General features: G+C 43.5%; 1 long non-coding RNA gene across 1 annotated transcript in view; it reads right to left on the minus strand.

The window, feature by feature from the left end:
* LOC137543959 (uncharacterized) overlaps positions 1-26,905 on the minus strand; it is a 66,265-nt gene that overhangs the window by 8,108 nt on the left and 31,252 nt on the right. Inside the window, exons 2-3 of the long non-coding RNA XR_011025676.1 lie at positions 12,910-13,025; positions 11,725-11,762 (exon numbers count right to left, since the gene is read on the minus strand). This is a non-coding gene — a long non-coding RNA (uncharacterized lncRNA). The remainder of the gene's footprint in view (positions 1-11,724; positions 11,763-12,909; positions 13,026-26,905) is intronic.

The raw sequence follows: 26,905 nt of genomic DNA on the forward strand, positions 1-26,905 counted from the left end.
TTTGTAATTGCAAATAGGACAGAATGATGTAATGTTATTAAAAAAAAGCTAACTGAAAATAAAAATATGAGACTCTTTTTCTTTGCTACTAATGTTCTATTTATTAGCTGTACTACACATACAATTCATTGGCCTCAATTCTGGTAGCTATGCGAGGTAAATATTTTTTTGTAGGTAAAAAACCTCATGAGGGTTTTTCCTCTTCTTTTAGCAATTCTGAAAGATTTTTCTCCATTTCTGAACATGAGGTAAAACATGAGGTAAATGCATAAAGTGAGGTAAAACATGAGGTATTTCAGTGGTAAGCCTGCAGTAAATAAATAATAGCAGACTTTAATTGTCTTCCATAAGTGAGGATAGTCTTTGGAAGATGTTTTTTTTAGTGGGTGAGGTGTATTTGATTATGTAGCAACCTATTAAAAGTATATTTATAGGCATCCCTTATAAAAAATAAAAAAAATTCAGTAAATATTTGAAGTTTTATTTCTCCTATTCTTTTCTATTAAACAGCCTGAATAGGAACTCCACTAAAAAAGCAATAGGAACTCCACTAAAAACTGCAAAATGCTGACAAATTGACTTCACCTCCAGGTATAGGCAGGTCTTAAACTGATCTGTAAATTATGTGCTAACATGCCCCCTAATTTCCATGAGAATAGCTATTTTTGGTAAATTACGTCATAATTTACCTCATGAGGTAAAACATGATTAAAACCTACAAGAATTGCTAATGTCATTACCTCACAAGGTAAATTACCTTACATGAGGTATTTTGTAGAGATGTTGCGAACCTCCGTTTTTCGGTTCGCGAACCCCGTTCGTGAACCTTCGCGGAAGGTTCGGTTCGCCGAAAAGTTCGCGAACTGCAATAGACTTCAATGGGGATGCGAACTTTGAAAAATAGAAAAAATGATGCTGGCCACAAAAGTGATGGAAAATATGTTTCAAGGGGTCTAACACCTGGAGGGGGACATGGCGGAGTGGGATACATGCCCAAAGTCCCGGGGAAAAATCTGGATGTGACGCAAAGCAGCGTTTTAAGGGCAGAAATGACATTGAATGCTAAATTGCAGGCCTAAAGTGCTTAAAAACATCTTGCATGGGTATACATTAATCAGGGAGTGTAATTAGAGTTCTGCTTCACACTGACGCACCAAACTCACTGTGTAACGCACTACAAACAGCTGTTTGCGTAGTGACGGCCATGCTGGACTGGTGCGCACCATGGCGAGAGTGTAGGCCGTGGCAGCTTTCAAGCCCATATGGTCGCCGGGCTGTGGTAGCTCAATGATAGAACAACAGTGACTGTCCAGCTGATCAAATTTGGTCTGTCCACAATGAATCAACGACCTTATTATCTTCTTGTATGTAGGTAAGCATAGGTAGGTGTCCCAGTAGTTAGCTAGGCATAGGTAGGAGTCCCAGTATAGGTAGGTAGGCATAGGTAGGAGTCCCAGTATAGGTAGGTAGGCATAGGTAGGTGTCCCAGTAGTTAGCTAGGCATAGGTAGGAGACCCAGTATAGGTAGGTAGGCATAGGTAGGTGTCCCAGTAGTTAGCTAGGCATAGGTAGGAGACCCATTAGTTAGCTAGGCATAGGTAGGAGACCCAGTATAGGTAGGTAGGCATAGGTAGGTGTCCCAGTAGTTAGCTAGGCATAGGTAGGAGACCCAGTATAGGTAGGTAGGAATAGGTAGGTGTCCTAGTAGTTAGCTAGGCATAGGTGGGAGACCCAGTATAGGTAGGTAGGCATAGGTATGTTTCCCAGTAGTTAGCTAGGCATAGGTAGGAGACCCAGTATAGGTAGGTAGGCATAGGTAGGTGTCCCAGTAGTTAGCTAGGCATAGGTAGGTGTCCCAGTAGTTAGCTAGGCATAGGTAGAAGTCCCAGTATAGGTAGGTAGGCATAGGTAGAAGTCCCAGTATAGGTAGGTAGGCATAGGTAGGTGCCTCAGTAGTTAGCTAGACATAGGTAGGAGACCCAGTAGTAAGCTAGGCATAGGTAGGACACCCAGTATAGGTAGGTAGGCATAGGTAGGTCCCCTAGTATAGGTAGGTAGGTAGGTGTCCCCGTATAGGTAAGTAGGTGCCCCAGTAGTTAGGTAGGCATAGGTAGGTGTCCCAGTATAGATAGGCAGGGCCTGGCTGGCACAGTAATAACAATTACCAAGGTCCAGCTGCAACAGATAGGGCTGTATAATTCAGTGAGCAACACACACAAAAAAAAAACACATCAGGAAAACATTAGAGCTCTCAAAAGAGCTGTTGAGGGGTGCTATTTAAGCAATAACAATCAGCCAGGAGCAAGCCAAGAGCCTAACTAATCTTTCCCTAGGTGAACAAGTCTGCAGCAGCTGTCCCTAGTCTGTCTCTAGCAGGCACACGAGTGGGTGTAATGGCCGGAAAACCTGCCTTATATAAGGGGGGGGGGGGGGCTCCAGGGCTTAGTGTAGCCTGAATGGCTACAATGTGCCTGCTGACTGTGATGCAGAGGGTCAAAGTTGACCATCATAGTGCATTATAGGGCGAATCGAACTTCCGCAAAAGTTCGCTTGGTCCAGGTGAACGCGAACCCCCAAAGTTCGCCTGGAACCGTTTGCCGGCGAACCGTTCGCTACATCTCTAGTAATTTGTTTGATAACCCTACCAGAATTGAGGCCATTATATTACAAGTTTTCTCTTTCGCATCAGTGTCACTTTAAGCCATTTGACACAGGACTGTATGTCTGGTGCAGTGTTGGAATCATTGCACCTCCTGGATCAGTGAATCAATTAATAGGTGTATATATATATATATATATATATATATATATATATATATATACTGTATATATAGACATACATTTATTATTTACACATTTGTTATGGGAAGGATGAGGTCTGAATTCTGACAGTCTACTTTATCTATATATGCTTTCCAAAATGTACAGTATATATGTGTAATAAATCTTTGTTGGTTGCTATGGGCAACAACACTACACCTTCGTTCGGCACCATATCACAGGAAGTGTGATAACTTGACTCTCATCACAGCAACAGCATAGGAGATAGAACTTCTTAGACGGCGTCAAAGTTTCAGGAGTTTATTCAGTAAACAGATATACAGATGCTCATCTCTACAGGTTCGTTACACCTCAGCGAAGCAATTGGTCTGTAGTAAGTCCTCTTTGCATTACAGGCTCTTGGTCCATTCCTTTTAAATGGCAACCAGGCTTTCTCTTATGTTACATCTATACTACGTTGCACTTAGGCCTATATACAGCATACAGTTAGATAAGAGGACAAGTCATTACAAAAAGAGTAGAAAGTGGAAGTCATCAGCCATCAGACAGCAGTAAACTCCCCCGGGAGCTTGTTAGCTCTTCTTATACTCAACTCTAAAGAGTTAAATGTAACATCATCTGAGCAGGGATGGATCAATACCTCATCACCTGCTATTGGCTGACAAGACCGTGTGATATCATGACAAGCACCGTCTTTACTGCGCATGCCCTGGAAAATTCAATTTTCCAAGGAACTGTCACCTTCTTCTGAGGAGGCCATAGTTTAATGTACTTGTGAGAATATTTTCATAACAATGGCTCATGTTTATGTTGTTCGTCGCCAGCTGGTCCGGCCTCTGCACTGGATATCTCTGATACAGCCTTGGGAGTTCCAGTACAATGTTCTACTGAAAATCAGAACTGTCTTTATTTATCTCTAAGAGAAATTCTCCTTAAGGCTGCATTTCCACTTGTGCAGTGGGAATCGTCGCGGGAAAAATTCGCATGCGGATGCAAATTTCGCATGCGGGTCTATGCGAATTTGCATGGATGACGATGTATGCGGATTTAACCATGGCAGTGCTGGTGTGGTTTTCCATTGATTCTATGCGAATTCGCATGAAAGTTCGCATCCCCAAACCGCATGCGAATTTCCTATTAAATACATTTTATGCGATTCGCATAGCGGTATGCGAATTTTGATGGCTCTGCCGGGCTAATTTTTTCTGCACAGAAAAACGCAAAGGAATCCTGACAAATGAAAACAGTCCCATTCACTTTTATTGCTACGTGAATTCACATGCGAAAAACGCATGCGAATTTGCGATAGTGCAAATGGGCTCTAAAGGGCGATTCTGCACATCAAGTCTTTTAACTAACTTAGTTAAAGTAACTGATGCCAATGAATTCAAGCATATAATCCATATATGGTTTGTAATCATTCATATTGGCTAACTAATTTTACTTTATAGCTTTTAGCAGTGACTGACAAAAGCAAAGCTTGCGCATTTCTTGGAAGAAAGAGATTCCTCTGTTTTAGCCCATAGTTTGTCCACATCGTATTCCCACAAGTTTTGACTTGATCTAACACTGCGGCTGGGTAGAATTTATATAAATTTGCTACTTTTTTTCTTAGGAGTGTTTCTTCCCCCACTCCATTACATTTTTACTGTATTGTTTAATTCTTTGAAAAGGCCTTTGGTTGATTTCAGGGAATAGAGTAAATAGATACAGAACTTTTGCCAAGAGTACAATTGTAAGTAGCACCATCTTCCCCATGCATAAAATAGAAATTCCTTTGTATTTTTTGGTTTCTCTTAATTATGCTTGGGAGTAAAGATTTGAAATTGAATCTATATAAAAGGGTTGTACAAATGTTAGTTTCTTCATAGGTATGGTATATCATTTAGATGGGAAATCCTGTTTCAGTTGGCTTACTATTGATTTTTTTTTATTACTAAATTAAGCATTTCAGACTTGCATTTGTTAAGTGTATAGTATGGTAGTTTACTGACCACAATAATGTGTCTATCAGGTTGATGCACGTAAGTGCAGTAAACATTCCCTGCACAGGCATCGCGGGATAAAATCCACACGTGCACATTACGTGTAGTCCTGCAGTGTAGTGTGGATTCTTAAGTTACGGCCGATCGTTATAACTTCCACGTGATGTCCTGCCTGCGATACTTCACTAGCACGGCCACTACTGTTACGGCCACTAATGCTAATTAATATAATAAATTTACACCACTTTCGTGTATCAACCAATATGTGTCTGTTTTTCCTCAAGGAACTTTTTGTGGGGTGAAATGTTATTAACAAAAACACATGGTCTAATTCTCACGTTTGAGCCATCCAAGCTTACAGAACATAGAAATATGTAGGTACTCACACAACCACACTTACGCACGTTCATTTACATATTTTTATTTTTGAGATGGAATAGGGGTGAGTGCAAGATGGAATAGCGGTGAGTGCATGAATTTCTCCGAATTCCGACTGTTGCATTGGAATTTCACAATTTCGAGATGAAAGTTGGAATTCACTGAACCAAAAAGTGTAAATCCTGAACGTGAAAAATGTAAATGTAATGCATAGATAGTGGAAAATATCTGCTGAACTTGCTCAAGGGACATGAATTAAAAAATTCTATGTAAAAAAACAAAAATTAAAAGCAAAAATTCTAAGCCAAATTGTAACCTGTTTCGAACATTTTTTCACAAACTCTCACTAAACATAATTAATCTTATGGCTAGTGTGAAAATGTTGCATGTAATTTGGAATGTGTTCTTAAAGGGAACCAGAGATGAACGATTCACACAAAATAAACATATCAGTTGATAGTTTGTAAAGAATAAATGCTCTACCTGATAATTTCGCCGCTCTGGTGTGCCTTTTTGAGTGTTTTTTATCCATTATTGCTCCAGGAAATATCCAACATGGCCGCCGGCTTATATCACTTCTGCTTCCAGGTTATGAGGTGTTCTGGATGTGCTGTCTAGCCTCTGAGACTATAGACAAGCAGGGCTGCTGCAGGCTTTCATCTGTGTGCTTTCAACTATTATTCTGGTATGCTGTGTGGCTGCCTGTAGGAAGTGTCTCTCATAGGAATGAAACTGCAGTCTCTGCAGTCATCATCAGTATCTACAGTATGCAGACAGAGTGCACACAGAGCACACAGGGATCATATTGCAGCCACACTCTCTCAGCAGGAGCAGCCCCTCCCATGTCATCACAGCTCTCAGTATGCAAAGCAGGAAATCTAAAAGCCAGGAGGGGGAAGGCTTGGGCTTGAAAAGACTCCACAGAAGAGTGACTCAGCTATAATGATTCCAGGTCAAACCTCGACTGAATAGTCGGTGGATTCTTATCACAGTTGATAACAGATAGATTAGACTAAAAAGAATAAAACTAAAAGCAGGGTAGGTGTTTACTGTCATGTTCCCACTGATAAATGTAATAAAATACATGAGGGTACTTCATCTCTGGTTCTCTTTAATTCTGTGCAATATTTGGGAATTTTGTTAGATTTAGAAATAAGCAATTCCAGCCACTCCTACAGAAGACTAACAAACTGCATAAAATTGGACACATGCTGTTAATTCAACTTGTTACCCCCTTCAATGGAAGGTTCTTCATGAATTAGAAATAAGTATTCTGTCATGTAGGCTTGGTCAGTGCCTACTCGATCCTATCCTGGTGGTCCTATAGACTTGGGTGAAGTATACAATTTTACTGCTTAATAAAGCCACCTATGAGCATTATATTTTACCACTGTTTTTACAATTGTTTGCATTGTTATGGTTTCACTTTTCTTGCACATTTTCAATTTGGTCTTTTTTGATCATTGATTTTAGCACTGTGCACTTCCTTACATGTACAGTACAATTTCTTACAATATCTGAACCCGCGTTTAGACACTGGAACACGCTCAAGTCTCAGCACCTCCAGGTGTCATATACATTTTGAAGCACCAGGTACAAGTTATTGATGGATTTTTCCCTATGATAACAGTACTTTGTTATTGGATTGTGGATAGAGGGTTAAGTTTTTTAGTTGATTTTAAAGGACACCCGAGGTGAAAATAAACTAATGAAATAATCAATTGTATCTATTCTCCTTCTCCTAAAAATACTTTTTAAGATATTCCACAGTTTTACTTTATATTTAAATCTACTTTTTAAATGTTTACTGTTTTATTGTTTTTGCTCAATGACATATTCATTGAAGTATACCAGAGCTAAAATCTATGAACTACTGACCCTTTGTATCTCTTTCCTGCTCTCAGAAGCCATTTTCTGCTAGGAAAGTGTTTTTTATAGTTGTAATTTCTTATCAGTGAGGGTCACACTGTAGTCTGACCCTGTCCTGACTCAGACAGGAACTACCACTTTCATACCTGGTCAGAAAAGGAAGGTCCGCACTTAACTAACATGTTTCGGACACTAGGTCCTATGATTAAGGACCCAGTGTCCGAAACATGTTAGTTAAAGAGAGTCTGAAGCGAGAATAGATCTCGCTTCAGACCTCATAGCTAGCAGGGGCATGCGTGCCCCTGCTAAAACGCCGCTATAGCGCGGCTTAACGGGGGTCCCTGTCCCCCCAAACCCCCTCCGTGCAGCGGGGGAGCGCTTCCTGGTTGGGGCAGGGCTAACCGCCGCAGCCCTGCTTCATGCGCGTCTGTCAGACGCGTATCTCCGCCTCTCCCCCGCCCCTCTCAGTCTTCCTTCACTGAGAGGGGCGGGGGAGAGGCGGCGATGCGCGTCTGATAGACGCGCTGGGAGGCAGGGCTGCAGCCGTTAGCCCTGCCTCCAGGAAGAAGAATACGAGCGACCATTTTACGACCAACTTTTGCGGGGGGTGGGTTGGGGGTGAAGGGACCCCCGTTAAGCCGCGGGATGGCGGCGTTTTAGCAGGGGCACACGTGCCCCTGCTATATATAAGACCTGAAGCGAGATTTAGTCTCGCTTCAGTGTCTCTTTAAGTGCTTTCTGTATGCTTGGATACGTCCTGAATAAACATACATATCGATTCGTCGATTGTGGAGACATTGGTGCGGACCTTCCTTTTCTGACCTGATATTTTGGGGACCGGCCGCCTGTGTTCCTGCACTGTCTTTCACGGTACAGTGGAGCGGTATCTTCTGCTTGCTTTCCCACTTTCATACCTGATGTTTAACACTTTCAGGCAGAGAAAGAAAAAAAAAGGAAAAGACAAGCATAGTTATTAGTGTGCTAGGCACTGTACATACACATGTCTATCTCATCATGTCACATGTCACCTCGGGTATCCTTTAACTTAGTTTAGTAAGTTAGTATGTGTTTTGATCTTTATTTTAGTGCACATTTTTACAAGTTTGATACTTGTTTATGAGAGGGGGGCACTCAGTCATTAAAACTGTTGCTTGATTGTAAAATGGATGAGATGTATTGTATGAGTAACTCACGCAAGGCTATAGAATACATCACATACTTTTAAATAAGTGCTAGAGTTTTGTACCATGTTAGGAGGTTTTGAATGAGGATTATACCATTTACTGGCTAATTTTAAAAGATTCCATAAGTAAGCTCTTGGCCAATAGGGCTTTTTCAGACTAGTCTACATGAATAGAGCCTGAAGAAGGCCTTTTGGCTTTAAACGTTAGCCAATAAATTGTAACATTCTGATTCAAAACACAATTTTAAATTATGACTACTATTTAGACATGCTAGAAAGAGAAAAAGGTCACCCATATAAGCACTACTCCATATTTTCAAAAAATATATACAGTTAGATTTATTATATCAATTCTTGTAATCAACATCAATCTCATAATTAAAGTGAACTTGAGATGAAGCACCCTCATGTATTTTACCATATATATCAGTGGGAACATTAGAGAAACACCTACCCTGCTCTCTGTTTCCTTCTTCGCTGCTCAGCCTGCTTCTAATCAGCCCTGATAAAATCCCTGACTGAGCATTCAGTCTGGCTTTGCTCAGGAATCATTATAGCGGAGTCATTATAGCAGAGCCAGAAGGGGGCAGGATTGGGCTTGAAAAGACATCAGAGAAGACAGACTCAGCTATAATGATTCCTGAGCAAAGCCAGACTGAATGCTCAGTCTGGGATTTTATCAGGACTGATTAGAAGCAGGCTGAGTAGTGAAAAATTAAACAGAGAGCAGGGTAGGTGTTTTCTCTAATGTTCCCACTGATATATATGGTAAAATACATGAGGGTGCTTCGTCTCTGGTTCACTTTAAGAACTACAATAATACGGAAAGCAGGAGTAGTAATATTGACTGTAGCATCTTGAGACCTGGGGCACCTGGCAACAGACCTGAGTCACATGCCCATGTTCAGCTTTTTTATATACAAAAAGACCCGCTTTTTTCAATATGCAAGTCTGTCAAACAAAATCCATCTTCAATATGCAGCTCATCTTCTATCTTCTGTGTGCAAAAATCCACCCATGTTTAGCAGTATCCATCATTCTATGTGCAATTCTATTGATGCAGACCCACCCCACCTTCTCCAATTCCAAGTTTAGATTCTTCTATCATACGCAGCATTTTACCTCCCTATATGCTACCATCTGCCCATATTATTATCATTATTGATTGTATTTATAAAGTGCTACCATATTACGCAGTGCTGCACAATAGGTAAATGGGAGAACATACAAGATAGCACATAAACTCACAACAAAACAAGGTCATGCAAATGTCATTGATAACAGTAGCTTAGTGTCTTTGGTCAGACTGTTCTAGTCTGAGAGAAGGGTGTTATGCCCAATACACACAATGAGATTTTCTGGCAGATTTACTGCCAGATCGATTATTTCCAACATGTCTGATCTGTTTGCCTAACAATTTTACGATCGATTTTCCATTCATTTTTATGGAAAATCGATTGGAAATCAGATCAGACATGTTGTTAATAATCAACCTGGCAGTAAATCTGCCAGAAAATCTCATCTAGTGTACCTAGCATTAGACAGTGAGATTGCATAATTAAGCTGGAAACACTAGGGAGGTGGGCTCTGCAAGGGGCTTACAATCTAAAGGCTGGGGTAGAGACAATAGGTGCATCTGTTAAGAGGGTGCCCGGCAGACCGTGTTATGGCACTGATGCGGGGGGGGGGGGGGGGAGGTAGATGAGCATGAAAAGTTGAGGAGGTATGGTATGCTACTTGCAACACCATTCATAGGTAGCAGGCAGACCCTTCTTTTATGAACAGCTTCTCATTTGAAACATTCCCCTAGTCTATGACCACTGTAACTTTATTTGCAGAAATCCAACCCTGGCAACGGTAAGCTGGATGTGTCTGTATTCAGTTTGCTGTCTTACCGCATATACTCGCATACAAGCCGAATTTTTGACCCCCAAAAAGGGGGCCAAAAGTTGAGGGGTCGGCTTGTATGCAAGTCTTGGGTGGTGGTCCGCGGCCCCTCCCCCGCCTGCCCGCTCCCTCCGCGGCCACCGCTGCTATTACCTGTTCAGCTGGCGGCCGGATGTGTATCGCCGTTACCAGGGGAACCACTCTCTCCTGCCTCATCACAGCAGCAGCGCCGGGCGCGCTGCTGCGATACACTTATATACATGATGGAGAGCGAGAGGGGCACCCGGATTAGAGGAAGCGAACAGGTAATAGCAGCGGCGGCCGCGGGGGGGGGGGGGGGGGGGATCACTATACTGGCTATACTGGGCACTATACTGGCTATACTGGGCACTATACTGGCTATACTGGGTACTTTACTGGCTATACTGGGCACTATACTGGCTATACTGGGCACTATACTGGCTATACTGGGCACTTTACTGGCTATACTGGGCACTTTACTAGCTATACTGGGCACTGTACTTGCTATACTGGGCACTATACTTGGTATACTGGGCACTATACTAGCTATACTGGGCACTATACTGGCTATACTGGGCACTATACTGGCTATACTGGGCACTTTACTGGCTAAACTGGGCACTTTACTAGCTATACTGGGCACTATACTTGCTATACTGGGCACTATACTAGGTATACTGGGCACTATACTAGCTATACTGGGCACTATACTGGCTATACTGGGCACTATATTGGCTATACTGGCCAGTTTACTGGCTATACTGGGCACTTTACTAGCTATACTGGGGCACTATACTAGCTATACTGGGCACTTTACTGGCTATACTGGGCACTTTACTGGCTATACTGGGCACTTTACTAGCTATACTGGGCACTATACTACCTATACTGTGCACTTTACTACCTCTACTGGAGCACTACCTACCAATACTGGGGCACTAAACTAGCTATACTGGGCACTATACTAGCTATACTGGGGCACTACTTACCCAGACTGGGCACTATACTAGCTATACTGGGCACTATACTAGCTATACTGGGCACTATACTTGCTATACTGGGCACTATACTAGCTATACTGGGCACTATACTGGCTATACTGGGCACTATATTGGCTATACTGGCCAGTTTACTGGCTATACTGGGCACTTTACTAGCTATACTGGGCACTATACTAGCTATACTGGGCACTTTACTAGCTATACTGGGGCACTACCTACCATCCTGGGCACTATACTAGCTATACTGGGCACTTTACTAGCTATACTAAGGCACTACCTACCCATACTGGGCACTATACTAGCTATACTGGGACACACTGGGGGGATCACGCCGCCTGCACCAATCCAGCATTTCCTACCACCGGCTTATATGGGGGTCAATCATTTTTCCCTGTTTTTTTTAGGTAAAAGTTGGGGGGTCGGCTTATATGCGAGTATATACGGTATTTGAAAAGACTTACCCACCTAAAATGCAAAAAGTAGGTCTACTTTAAGACCTCTACTGTAGGACTCTTTTTGTAGTTATTAATACAATTATGAAATTATTTGAAACAAGAAAAAAAAAGATGCCATTGTAAGGCAACCTTAGTATAATGTGTTGTCATTTCACTTGACTTACCCTGTTTCTTCATATTCGTTATTCACATCATCTACCATCTGCAGGAGTTTAAGTGAAAAGCAATAACATTTCAATAACTCACTGAGATTGCTAATTTGATTGTACATGATAACTTTTTTTTAAGTGAAAGTGTTTAACTTTTAAATATTCAAGCATAAGACGGTAAACGCTTATCAGGAATACAAATGAGGGAGAATATAAATGATCCCATCTCTAGTTCTCAATGAGAAATTTCCATGACGTTATAGAGTTAAAATTATAAAAGAGACTGAGCAATTCTTAATTAGGACTGGGGTTATGAATCAAAATCTAATCAGACATAATCAGGCTAATTTATCACATTTTACATCAGTAAGGTGTAAGATATTAACTGAAAACATCAGATATAAATATGTTCTTGCAAAAAAGGAAAAATGAGCAAGATGCTGGATGTGATACAACACTATGATCCCACAAATTGTTACCTGGGGCTTCCTCTAGCCCCCTTTAAGCCATTGGCTCCCTCACTGTCCTCCAGACCCCAGCCAGGGAGAACTCACACAAGTGGATGCACATGACCAGTAGATCATGATTAGACAAATGTACGGGGCTGGCCAGCGGAGGGTCAGAGCAGGTCAGAGCAGCCTGGGGAGGGGGGTGACAAGGGAGCCAACGGCTTGAAGGGGATTGGAGGAATGTAAGTATATATGCTTTGGTATATTCTTTTAACTCTGTAAAGGAACTAAAGAAAGAGGGGTTCAGACAGAAGTGGCAAAAACATCCGTCCTCTGAAGACAAGCATTGCCTAATTGCTGCTCACCTGAAAAAATATCAAACACTGATCAAGATAAAAAGTCCTTATTCCTGTCTCAGGAGATTGCAAATGCAGCCAACCGACCTGCCCAGCTTTTCCGCATAGTTGACAATCGCTGCAATCCATCTTCCTGGAAATCAACCATCAGTCCTTCATAGGACCTGTGTGAGAAATTTGCCCACTTCTTTTGAGACAAAGTCTCCTTCATATGATCTGCCATTCAAGTCACAGCACCGTAAACCTATGCAGAGCCATATATTGGATGCAAAAATAGCCTACCACCATGGTCTGATTTCAAGAAGGGAAGTTTTCCACCTGTCTGAAAGAAGCAATTTTCAGGCTGCTACTCAAGAAACCATCCTTAGACCCAGATGCTCTAAACAGCTACATACCTGTCTCCTTTTTGGGGAAAGTTATTGAAAGGGCTGCCTCCTAGAAACATCATCCTTGACCCTCTTCAATTTGGCTTCAGAAAACATCACCACTGTAAAACAGCCCTCAACCAGATCTGCAACGATGGAGAAAACTCAGATGAAAAGTTAATAGGACATGGCCCACAGCGTGAAAGGAGTCATACTGTGGGCAAACAACATAAGGACTAGCAGCAAAAAGGTGACAAAACACAATAATAACTGGGTCATTACCAAGATCAACTAAAATCAGAAGTATAACTGTATAAACACCAAGAGGTGAAACAAAGACATTATTAAGATTAGCCAGTACATCAGGAACTAGGAGTCTAGGGGCAAGCAAAAGACAACTCAAGGCAGGGCTGGAAAAGGATGAGAATGGTTAGCCAAACAAAAGGAGCCTACATGCCAAAGCAAGGGAAAGTCACACTGGATTATTAGGCTGATTAGTGTAGAGTTGACAAAAACAAGTTAAGGCACCCATAGACATGATATTTTGGTTGGTTAAAAAGTCACTATCTCCAATGATGGCCAACCATTTGCTGAATAAATGGTCATTGGTAGAACTCGTAGGTCAATCTGTCATGGCCAAAACCTAATCCACCAAGATAAACACTCGCTGACAATGAATTAGGGAAGGCAGCACATATTCATGGCTATCCACCAATTATGAATGGATTAGCACACCACCATTCAACGTTTGTCAGCTCATACAGGGTCAGTGACCGTAAAAACACAGGTGCAGAAAAAGGAAACATATAGTTCAAGAGGCAAAACACAGAGAAGACAACATAATAACCAGATAAGAGAAATATAGAAATATGCATGATGGCGGACAAGCCAGGATAGTTAACGTCAGCGAGAGTGAGATTATTAGTATTAGCCATTAGCATTAGATACCATGCTACAGGCAATTTACGCTCTACTAACAATATTCTCCTGTCTTCCTCTATGGTCACCTCTTTTCACTCCCGCTTACGAGACTTCTCTCGATCCTCTTCCCTCCCCTTGAACCCCCCCTTCTCAAAACATTCGCCACTCACCCAGACTTACCCTTTTTAGGTGTAAAACTCACCTTTTCAGGCAAGAATATTCTCCTACCTAGGACACTTTGGCCACTGACCACCATTTCTACCATTTTATATACAACTTCCCTTCACCTACTGTCCTTAAACCTTAAACCTTTAGACTGTAAGGCTGATGGCCAGGGCACTTTCCCCCTTTTTTTCACAATGTTGCGTAATGTGTGTACATATCTTCCAACCCTGTGTAATACTAATAATAATAGGCATACAGCAGGGGTGAAAACTTACACTTGGTGTTAGTGTTAGATGAAATTGTTGTTTACAAAGCTCTACAAATTTGGCACTCAAAATACAGTATTTGGCTGGCATTACTGGCACCAGCTCCTAATGTAACAGCAAATCTTCTCTCTCTGCATATGAAGACCAACTCCACCTTCCTGGCAGCTTCATACTGTATTACAGAGCAGAAAAATAATCTACCATTTAACATGTTTATCTTCTGTAGTGATTAAACAAGCTCCTAAATGACTTACTGAGGTCAATGAGAAATGCTAAAGTTTTGTTCCCAGTCAAGAAAACATAAAACACATAAAATATAACACATTTCCCAGTTTCAGTCAACAGATGGCAAACTGTAAGCAACTTCGTCATTCTGTGCAGGTTCATAGAGGGGCCATACTCAGACACGAGCGGGTACAGTTTTACTTGCTCGTCCTTATCCTTAAGCCTCCAGAATTTATAGCCACAGCTGTATTTCTCATTATGTTGCCCAGCAGCATGTGCCAGATGGTTACATCAAGAGTGACACCTGTAATCAATCATGGAGGCAGAACGATGGGCGCGTGGCAGGTCAAAGGCCGGCCCTAGTAGCTAAATGGAACCTTTGACGTTATTAGGAATAATACAAATTGGAAGGTTGACAAGCACAAGGCCCAATGAACTTAATATTAAAGACCTTAGTAGTTTCACTGACATATTTATACCCTAGGTTCTCCACAGCCAGTATGTGCACTCAAGGCTGCTATAAGAAATTTCTGGGCTTCATACTGGGCAAACCTATTGGGCCTCCCTTATGCCAAATCAAAATCTGCAGAAAAAAAGCTCTTTAAAGGCCCATATGCAATTAACTTTTTCTCCTGAGTTTTCTCCTAGGTGATATTTTTTAACTTGTCAATAAAATTAAAGAAAATACTCAAAATAGTTTTCATAGTTCCTTTTCACGTACTTTGCGGTGCGTTTTCAGTTGAAAAGAACTGGAAAGTTATTTGAAATAGAAGATGAAAAAATATCTCCTAGGAGAAAGATTGGGTGAAAATGTTTATTGCATATGGGTCCTTGTGTCCCCTTTTCACCGTCTGTAACATTGATGTATTGCTGAAAAGCAACCCCGCAGCACATGTCAGTAGAGGCAGCCAGAGCCAGGCACCAGGGCAGGTTCTATACTTTTTGCTGCCTGAAGCAAAGATTGTAGTAGACACCATATTTATACAAAAGAGTCCTCAGTCAGCTTTGGTGCACTTTGCATGCTCTGTAATGTGCATGGACATATGAAACTTTCATATTAACATGTATTTCTATCTTCTACATTACCACATGACAGGATGCATTTTTACAGATGACATACTCATCTACTGTGTTTCTAGGCTGTTTGCAACTAAAAATTAGTTCATTTTCAAGAGTATAAAGGTACCGGGTGAATCTCAAAACCCCTGAGGGACAAAGCATTTGCATGAGCATTATAAGTGTGCATGAGCCCTCAGATCCAAAAACAGCACAACATTTGTACACATACTGTACAGAGCACACAAAATGCAAACACACGTACTACATGCATATGCATACATCACACACAGCTAGTAACTCTCATTCAATGTGAGGTCTCCCTGTCCTGCCAAATTCCTTTTCATCTCTGAACTCATTATCAGCTTGGTTCATAGCTGTAAACACAGCAGGGAGGAGCAGATCATATCTACTTGCTAGTCTGATAAGTGCCTTCATGTGCTTCAATTTCCTTCATGGTAGGGCCACCCTGGCCAGGCCCCAGAATTCCTTGAACCCCATACATTCTCTCCCCTGTGACACCCTATCGGTGGCCCTGCATGTGCCCAGGGGGCATTAAAGCTAAAGTGATACTTAACCATATTGCGACCGCTTTAGTCAGAATTGCAGCCGCAGAGTGCCTCCCCCAGGACCGACTAATGCAGGATTGCATCATCTCGCGATGCGCGAGATTTGCAGGGAATGAGCACTCGCTCAAGCCCCGTTCCCTGCAGGGTAGGAGAGGCGGCTGCAGCATTAAGGCTTCTGGGGGATCGCGGGCTGGCAGGCTTGCGATCAGAGCTAGAATGTAAACAGCAGTAATCCCGCAGCGATGTACAAGTGACAGCCTTATCACTTCACTGTCCCTCAGATGGCCATGCAATATAATCCCTGCCACAGTCCTATGCCTTGTAGGCATAAAACTGTGCACCAATCGTCGTCTAGGAACAATTTGGCGAGGGAAGGGGGGGATTAAAGTAGATAGGGATTTTATTTTTTTTTATAGGTAATTTTCAATTAATAAAAAAAAACTAAAGGTCGCAGGAGCGATCAGAGACCTCCAAAAGAATGTCTTGTTAAGGACAAGAAAAGGAGTTAAGACTCATTTGTGTGCTAAGTTATATGGCTGTGCAGCAAGCTGTCAAAGCTGCACAGCACTGATTTGAGAAAAATGGCCTGCTCAGTAGGGGGGGTGTAAGCCTGTGGTCCTGAAGTGGTTAAAGTTGCTATAGTCCATCCATTGAAGTAAGTTTTGAGATGAAAGAAAGGAAAAACATTTATAAACAAGCTTGAATAAGTATTTTTGTTACCTAAACTGAAACTTTACATCAAAATTAAATAATGGACAGTGTTCCTGTAAGTTATTGCAAGTTCTTTTAGCTCTCGGTGGCCTCCATTTCTCATTATGTCAGCTTGTATTATTCAGCTGCACCTGGAGCCCACAGAGAGCTGTAACTGCTTGCAATAACGTATAGGAACATCGCCCATTCTTTCATTTTGAATCTTAAAATTTTGATTCAGGCTCTCTTACATTACAGACAGAAAAGAACATCTGAAAAACATGTATGAACAATGATGGAGAACCGCTAACAAGTGTAAATGCAGCAAAGGACACATGAGATGTTGTTGCTCATGATAAGGGGGTACTGCTTGGCAAACGTTGTCTTTCACAAAGGGATGCATAAGCTGTAATAAAGTGAAGAAACGCTGTCTATTCATCTAACGCTAAAGGGTTTACTGGAATTCCACTTCTGCAATATATCAACAGACATTTTAATGCTGAGTTTATTAAAATTCCTGCAGTTGGTGTAGAAAGCTTTAAGGTAATACGAGCTGTCAGAAAATAGTCATGAATGTCATAATAGCGCAGTTGTACCAGTAAAGTATAGAGTAAAGAATCAAAAGCAAGCACAACTTTGTAATAGTACACAAACCCACATTTATGTTTTTTCTTCCCCTAGGCCAATTTTGTTGTGGTCCCTCTTCCATGTGCAGCAGCCACTCCCATTCTATGTGTAGCCCTATTTGTATGTCTAACATCTACAGTATGTTCAGCTACTCCTTTCTTTCACCGACAGTTCCCTTATGGAGCAGGTTCCTTCTTCCATGTGTTCCTTTGCATTTGCAGCCTTCTCTTCCATATATAGCAACAGCCTGTCTACGTCCAGCCACACCCTTGAGCAGCAGCCACCCAAGACCCGGGCCTTTGTGGTCTCTCCAGAAATCAGATTCTGATAGTACAGTACAGCTTTAATAAGATTTTGGAGCTACATTAATCAATGAAAATAACTATGGCTGAAAATGTAAGTAAACTAATACTGAAACTAAAGCTAATCACAACAATTATACTTTGTCTTTAAAGGACCACTATCAAAAATGTTACATTTAAAATACATATAAACAAGTACGCTTAAAAACGAGAAGAAAATCGAGAGCCCGATATGGTGCAGTATTGTCCGGTAAAATGAAGAGTTCAATACAATTTTATGTGTATATACTCACAAACACGGGTTACCCATAGGCAACCACTTTAAATGCAGGTGGGGAGCATTAGAACCTGACCCCACTCAGGTTAAGAAGTCGCTCTCTGTAGATAGTAGATGGGGATGCACCCCTCCACCCAGGGTGGACTAGAAGATCAGCAAAAACTCGGTATACAGAGGAGCCAGAGTAGAGTAAACGTTTTAAAAACCGCTTAAAAGCGGAGGGTGATGTTAGGGTGGACTTACCTCCCTCTTACAAAAAAAGAAAACTCAATTGAGTCTCGATAAAACAGAATTGACAAATAATTTATTCAACTCCACAAATGCGACGCGTTTCGCGGGCGTGACCCCGCTTCCTCAGGCAAAAATGGGAGCACAACTCAGTGGATCAAGCAATAGGTTTGAGCGCCACTGAGGCATTTCCTAAAATTTTCAAAATTCGGAAATCGGAAATTTGAATTCTGCGGAAATCTGATTTACCGCAACTCTGTAATTTTAGTCCAATCACAGAACTTGGAAGCATTGTACCAATCAGAGAATTCAGAATTTTTCTGCAAAAATAGACTAATTTTCAGTTTTTCCAATTTCCGTTTTTCCGGTTTCCATTTTTCCTATTTTTTTTTTTCATTTTTTGCATTCTCAGATGTCCCAAAAAAGAAAGGCCTAATAAAATACTCCTTGAAAATTTGAAATAGGAAAATCGGAAATTTTCATTTTCGACCATCCTTACTGCTTAACCTCCCTACTCGCATGTACGCTTTCCTGGAAGTTGGTTTGAGCAACTGCCATTCAGTAAGTGCTTTAAGGTAAAGAAGCCCTGAGAATCTACCATGAGGAGATGGAGTAGTCCATTTTTAATAGTTACTGTGACAGCGTCACAGAAAAAAAATAATATTTTTTTACAAATAATCGGGTATGCACTTTAAATCTTGCAGTGTTTTTTTGTGATAGTGGTCCTTTAAGACAAGCAAGTGGCATCTCGTAAGCTTTATCTTTGACGTTTGTATATTGGCTGCCTGTCTCCATTGTACAGTTCTCTTCTGATGAGAAACGGCCATTGTTTCTGCAGACAGAGATAATGCATGTCAGCCAGGAGGTACATAGAATAAGTATCTTTTCATGGAGAAACAGAAGTAACATTGCTTTGAAAATGAATGATGACCTAAATAGCTCACAATCTCTTCATCAATAAACTATCAGGGGACTTGTGACAAGTCTTAATAACACTTTTATTGATCATTGTCTTGGCTTATTGAGAACATGTCACATTTTTACTTACCATTCAGCGGTCTCAGATAGTGTTGGGCGAACATCTAGATGTTCGGGTTCGGGCCGAACAGGCCGAACATGTCCGCGATGTTCGGGTGTTCGACCCGAACTCCGAACATAATGGAAGTCAATGGGGACCCGAACTTTTGTGCTTTGTAAAGCCTCCTTACATGCTACATACCCCAAATTTACAGGGTATGTGCACCTTGGGAGTGGGTACAAGAGGAAAAAAAAATTTAGCAAAAAGAGCTTATAGTTTTTGAGAAAATCGATTTTAAAGTTTCAAAGGGAAAACTGTCTTTTAAATGCGGGAAATGTCTGTTTTCTTTGCACAGGTAACATGCTTTTTGTCGGCATGCAGTCATAAATGTAATACATATAAGAGGTTCCAGGAAAAGGGACCGGTAATGCTAACCCAGCAGCAGCACACGTGATGGAACAGGAGGAGGGTGGCGCAGGAGGAGAAGGCCACGCTTTGAGACACAACAACCCAGGCCTTGCATGAGGACAAGAAGCGTGCGGATAGCATGCTTTGTACCACCATGCAGTCATAAATGTAATAAAGATAAGTGGTTCAATAAACAGGGACCACGCGGCAACGCTAACCCAGCAGCAGCACACGTGATGGAACAGGAGGAGGCGCAGGAGGAGAAGGCCACGCTTTGTGAGACACAACAACCCAGGCCTTGCATGAGGACAAAAAGCGTGCGGAGAGCATGCTTTGTACCGCCATGTAGTCATAAATGTAATAAAGATAAGAGGTTCAATAAACAGGGACCACGCGGCAACGCTAACCCAGCAGCAGCAGCAGCAGCAGCACACGTGATGGAACAGGAGGAGGCGCAGGAGGAGAAGGCCACGCTTTGTGAGACACAACAACCCAGGCCTTGCATGAGGACAAAAAGCGTGCGGATAGCATGCTTTGTACCGCCATGTAGTCATAAATGTAATAAAGATAAGAGGTTCCATAAACAGGGACCGGCAACGCTAACCCAGCAGCAGCAGCAGCAGCAGCAGCACACGTGATGGAACAGGAGGAGGCGCAGGAGGAGAAGGCCACGCTTTGTGAGACACAACAACCCAGGCCTTGCATAAGGACAAAAAGCGTGCGGATAGCATGCTTTGTACCGCCATGTAGTCATAAATGTAATAAAGATAAGAGGTTCCATAAACAGGGACCACGCGGCAACGGTAACCCAGCAGCAGCAGCAGCAGCAGCAGCACACGTGATGGAACAGGAGGAGGCGCAGGAGGAGAAGGCCACGCTTTGTGAGACACAACAACCCAGGCCTTGCATGAGGACAAAAAGCGTGCGGATATAGCAGCAATGCTTTTTGCCGCCATGCAGTCATAAATGTAATACAGATGAGAGGTTCAATAAACAGGGACCGGAAACGCTAAACCATCCCAGATGTTCATCGGTCATGTTACTTGGTTGGGGTCCAGGAGTGTTGCGTAGTCGTTTCCAATCCAGGATTGATTCATTTTAATTTGAGTCAGACGGTCTGCATTTTCTGTGGAGAGGCGGATACGCCGATCTGTGATGATGCCTCCGGCAGCACTGAAACAGCGTTCCGACATAACGCTGGCTGCCGGGCAAGCCAGCACCTCTATTGCGTACATTGCCAGTTCGTGCCAGGTGTCTAGCTTCATGCCCGGTTTCAGGTCCAGCGGTGCCAGCCACAAATCCGTCTGTTCCTTTATTCCCCTCCAAATTTCCTCCCCTGTGTGCTGCTTATCCCCAAGGCAGATCAGCTTCAGCAACGCTTGCTGACGCATGCCAACAGCTGTGCTGCACTGCTTCCACGATCCTACTGCTGCTGGTGCTGGGTTAGCATTTCCGGATGAGGTACAGCTTTGAGATGCGTTGGAGGAGAAGGAGTCAGAGAGGTAGGTGCTGCTGTTGTTATCCAGCTGTTTGCGGCGTGGGCAACACCCGCGCCGTAGCAGGTGAGGAATCGCTGCCAGGCTCCACAAGGTTCACCCAGTGCGCGGTAAGGGAGATGTATCGACCCTGGCCGAACGCACTCGTCCAGGTGTCAGTGGTGAGGTGAACCTTGCAGGCAACGGCATTCTTCAAGCTTCGGGTTATTTAGCTGACCACGTGCTCATGCAACTCAGGCACTGCAGAGTGGTAGCGGCTGGGAACAACGTAACGTGGGATGGCCACTGACATCATGCCCTTGAAGCTGTTTGTCTCCACCACTCGATATGGCAGCATTTCGCAGGCCAGAAGCTTGGCTATGCTGGCTGGCTGTTACTGCCACGGCCCGGGGGTCATTTGCTGGCAATTTCCTCTTGTACTCAAACATCTCAGAGACAGACAACTCAACCGTAGCGCTGCACACCGAAGGGCTGTTGGTTGTTGTGTTTGATGAACACTGGGAGACCTCAAGAGCACTAGTCCGGAAAGTGACAGTGTCAGCATCGTCTGATGTTTGTGAATGTTGTGAACCACGCAATGGCTGGGCTACTGCTGCTGCTGAGGCGGGTCTGGTGGTGAGTCTGGTGAACCCAAGGGAGGCAGTGTTGCTGGTGGTACCCTGTCCTGCCGCGTTTGCCCACAGAGTGGGATGTTTGGATAGAATGTGGCGGCTCATGCTGGTGGTGGAGAGGTTGTTAATACTTTTCCCCCTGCTCAGGCGGGTCTTGCACACCTTGCAAATCGCCATGGTAACATCCTCAGTGCAGTCTTCAAAGAAAGCCCAGACTTTAACTGGCTGAGGACTCGGACCTCGTGCGTGATGTGCTGGTGCTGCTTAACCCACTGCTGGACGCTTGAGAGGTCATCCAAGTAATTATCTGGTCCTGTTCTTTTGGATCTGTGAGGGTTGTTGTCCTGGACAACATGGGCAGTATTGAGTGGGTTTTCTTGGGTGCTCCCCTGTGGCCTGTACGTGAACCGTCAGGGGAAACACCTCTTCCCTTGCCCCTCCCTCTTTCACCGGATTTCTTCCTCATTTCACTTATCCTTAAAGTACACGCTGACTGGCAGCAGTACAGTGGCAGTACAGAAATGCTATACAGTGGTGGGTGAGCGGTGTACCACTATTGTCAGCAGTGACACAGAGCACAATGCTATACAGTGGCGGGTGAGCGGTGTACTACTGTTCCCAGCAGACACAGAGTGGAAGTAAACACAATGCTATATAGTGTGGCTGAGCCGTGTACACAGAGTGGCATTAAACACAATGCTATATAGTCTGCTATATAGTCACCCCGAACAGGGTGATGTTCTGCAGAACCCGAACAGTGGCAAACACTGTTCGCCCAACACTACTGGGAGGGAACGCAGATTTTAGTACCTAAACACACGATACAACATGTTTTCCGGGGTCGGACTCTGAGGCACATACAGATGGTCCCGATCATCATCCTCATCATACAACTCTTCTCCTGAGTCTGACCCACCCACCACCTCTGCCACCCCAACATCCCCAGACACAGACCCCTCATCGTCCTCAACATTAACTTGGGATGCTGGCCTGAGCCAGACCTCCTCCTCCACATCAGGCCCCATCATCTCCTCAATGGCAGCCCTCATTAATCGCTCTGGCGACGGACTGATGGACACAACGTTCTCCTCCGGGGAGGGCTGCTGCTGACCACTGGCTGCTGGGGTGGATGTTATAGCTTGCGTGGGGCGTTGGCTGTTGCTGTTGTTGGGAGTGCTGCTCACAGCGGAGGTCTCTGGGGAACTCATGTTGAGCTCATATAGTGGTTGACGGTGAGTGGAGTATTACTGATCCCAGCAATATACACACTGACTGGCAGAGTACGCAATGCTATATAGTGTGGCTGAGCGGTGTACACAGAGTGGCAGTAAACACAATGCTATATAGTCTGGCTGAGCGAGCGGTGTACTACTGTTCCCAGCAGAATCAGAGTGGCAGTAAACAATGGTATATAGTCTGGCTGAGCGGTGTACACAGAGTGTCAGTAAACAATGGTATATAGTCTGGCTGAGCGAGCGGTGTACTACTGTTCCCAGCAGAATCAGAGTGGCAGTAAACAATGGTATATAGTCTGGCTGAGCGGTGTACACAGAGTGTCAGTAAACAATGGTATATAGTCTGGCTGAGCGAGCGGTGTACTACTGTTCCCAGCAGAATCAGAGTGGCAGTAAACAATGGTATATAGTCTGGCTGAGCGGTGTACACAGAGTGTCAGTAAACAATGGTATATAGTCTGGCTGAGCGGTGTACACACAATGCTATATAGTCTGCTATATAGTGTCAGTAAACAATGGTATATAGTCTGGCTGAGCGAGCGGTGTACTACTGTTCCCAGCAGAATCAGAGTGGCAGTAAACAATGGTATATAGTCTGGCTGAGCGGTGTACACAGAGTGTCAGTAAACAATGGTATATAGTCTGGCTGAGCGAGCGGTGTACTACTGTTCCCAGCAGAATCAGAGTGGCAGTAAACAATGGTATATAGTCTGGCTGAGCGGTGTACACAGAGTGTCAGTAAACAATGGTATATAGTCTGGCTGAGCGGTGTACACACAATGCTATATAGTCTGCTATATAGTGTCAGTAAACAATGGTATATAGTCTGGCTGAGCGAGCGGTGTACTACTGTTCCCAGCAGAATCAGAGTGGCAGTAAACAATGGTATATAGTCTGGCTGAGCGGTGTACACAGAGTTTCAGTAAACAATGGTATATAGTCTGGCTGAGCGGTGTACACAGAGTGTCAGTAAACAATGGTATATAGTCTGGCTGAGCGGTGTACACAGAGTGGCAGTAAACACAATGCTATATAGTCTGGCTGAGCGAGCGGTGTACTACTGTTCCCAGCAGAATCAGAGTGGCAGTAAACAATGGTATATAGTCTGGCTGAGCGGTGTACACAGAGTGTCAGTAAACAATGGTATATAGTCTGGCTGAGCGGTGTACACAGAGTGTCAGTAAACAATGGTATATAGTCTGGCTGAGCGGTGTACACAGAGTGGCAGTAAACACAATGCTATATACTCTGGCTGAGCGAGCGGTGTACTACTGTTCCCAGCAGACACAGAACAGTGAACAGAATGCTATATAGTGTGGCTGAGCGAGCGGTGTACCACTATTCCCAGCAGACACAGAACAGTGAACAGAATGCTATATAGTGTGGCTGAGCGGGCGGTGTACCACTATTCCCAGCAGACACAGAACAGTGAACAGAATGCTATATAGTGTGGCTGAGCGAGCGGTGTACCACTATTCCCAGCAGACACAGAACAGTGAACAGAATGCTATATAGTGTGGCTGAGCGGGCGGTGTACCACTATTCCCAGCAGACACAGAACAGTGAACAGAATGCTATATAGTGTGGATGAGCGAGCGGTGTACCACTATTCCCAGCAGACACAGAACAGTAAACAGAATGCTATATAGTGTGGCTGAGCGAGCGGTGTACCACTATTCCCAGCAGACACAGAACAGTGAACAGAATGCTATATAGTGTGGCTGAGCGAGCGGTGTACCACTATTCCCAGCAGACACAGAACAGTGCACAGAATGCTATATAGTGTGGCTGAGCGAGCGGTGTACCACTATTCCCAGCAGACACAGAACAGTAAACAGAATGCTATATAGTGTGGCTGAGCGAGCGGTGTACCACTATTCCCAGCAGACACAGAACAGTAAACAGAATGCTATATAGTGTGGCTGAGCGAGCGGTGTACCACTATTCCAAGCAGACACAGAACAGTGAACAGAATGCTATATAGTGTGGCTGAGCGAGCGGTGTACCACTATTCCCAGCAGACACAGAGTGGCAGTAAACAGAATGCTATATAGTGTGGCTGAGCGAGGTACACAGAGTGGCAGTAAACAGAATGCTATATAGTGTGGCTGAGCAAGCGGTGTACTACTATTCCCAGCAGACACAGAGTGGCAGTAAACAGAATGCTATATAGTGTGGCTGAGCGAGGTACACAGAGTGGCAGTAAACAGAATGCTATATAGTGTGGCTGAGCAAGCGGTGTACTACTGTTCCCAGCAGTGACACAATGACAGGGGGGACCCTGGCTAGCGTGGCTGGAGCGCGAACTACCCTGCCTGCCTACCCAAAGCTAAACCCACAGACAAATGGCGGAGATATGACGTGGTTCGGGTATTTATTTACCCGAACCACGTGACCGTTCGGCCAATCAGAGCGCGTTCGGGTCCGAACCACGTGACCCGTTCGGCCAATCACAGCGCTAGCCGAACGTTCGGGGAACGTTCGGCCATGCGCTCTTAGTTCGGCCATATGGCCGAACGGTTTGGCCGAGCACCGTCAGGTGTTCGGCCGAACTCGAACATCACCCGAACAGGGTGATGTTCTGCAGAACCCGAACAGTGGCGAACACTGTTCGCCCAACACTAGTCTCAGAACTCTTTCACTGCTGGGCAGTAAACATCTCCACTCTATAAACTTGCAAGTGTTTGACAAGAACATGATTAGACTATCCACAGCCTTCCAGCTAAGGAGCATCTACACATCTACAGAAGCTGGCTCAACAAATAGGCACATCTAGAGCTGAATGCATCTAATGGAAGTGTCCTTGGAGTTCATTCACAAAACATGTTGCATGAATTATGACACCCTGCTTAATAACTCGAGTTATCTTTCCTTTTCTGTCTCATCTCATGATTTATCTCTCCTCGAGGCTGATTTAAAAAACACTTAGGCCTTTATTCAATAAGCTTTTTCGCTTTAGTTTTCATCTTTGTTTAAAATAACTTCGTCACTCTGCAATTGAAAGTACCAAAAAGTAGGTGAAAAAGTACTATCAAATTGTATTTGCTTGTTGGCTTAAATGATCTTATTGATACATTCCCGACCTGTCCAAATGTGTTGCCTCCAGGAGCCCTTGAAAGCACTAATGCATGTGCAGTACGAAGCTGCCCATCTTGGTAAGCACTCAAGGACACAACTGCTTCCAAGGGCTCCCGAGGGTTTCCTAAGGAGGAACTGTCGCGAAAATCTTAAATTTTAAAACACGTACAAATAAGAAGTACATTTCTTCCAGCGTAAAATGAGCCATACATTACTTTTCTCCTATGTTGCTGTCACTCACAGTAGGTAGTAGAAATCTGACAGAACCGACAGGTTTTGGGTTAGTCCATCCCTTCATGGGGTATTCTCAGCATGTCCTTTATTATTTATAAAGACATTCCCTGAAAAAGATTTATACAAATATGCTGGCCAGCCTCCCTGCTCGCTGCACACTATTTTGGCAGTTGGACGGAGCAACTGCCATTCACTAAGTGCTTTTAAAAATAAAGAAAACCCTGAGAACCCCCCTATGAGAAGATGGGCTAGTCCAAAATCTGTCGGTAATGACAGATTTCTACTTCTAATTATAAGTGACAGAAACATAGGAGAAAAGTAATTTATGGCTCATCCTACTCTGGGAGAAATGTACTTCTTATTCGTATGTGTTTTAAATTTCTCCCACAGTAAGATGAGCCATAAATTACTTTTCTTTTATGTTTCTGTCACTTACAATTAGAAGTAGAAATCTGTCATTACCGACAGATTTTGGACTAGCCCATCTTCGTGACAGTTCCTCTTAAGGCATATTTGACCAGTCAAATATCTAGAATGGTGTGTGTGTGTGTGTGGGGGAGGGTGATCAGTGCTGGAATGAGAGGACCAAGAAAGGACAGGGAAGGCTCTATAGGATCCAG

This window comes from Hyperolius riggenbachi, chromosome 2, assembly GCF_040937935.1.
Source record: "Hyperolius riggenbachi isolate aHypRig1 chromosome 2, aHypRig1.pri, whole genome shotgun sequence".
Taxonomy (NCBI): Eukaryota; Metazoa; Chordata; class Amphibia; order Anura; family Hyperoliidae; genus Hyperolius; species Hyperolius riggenbachi.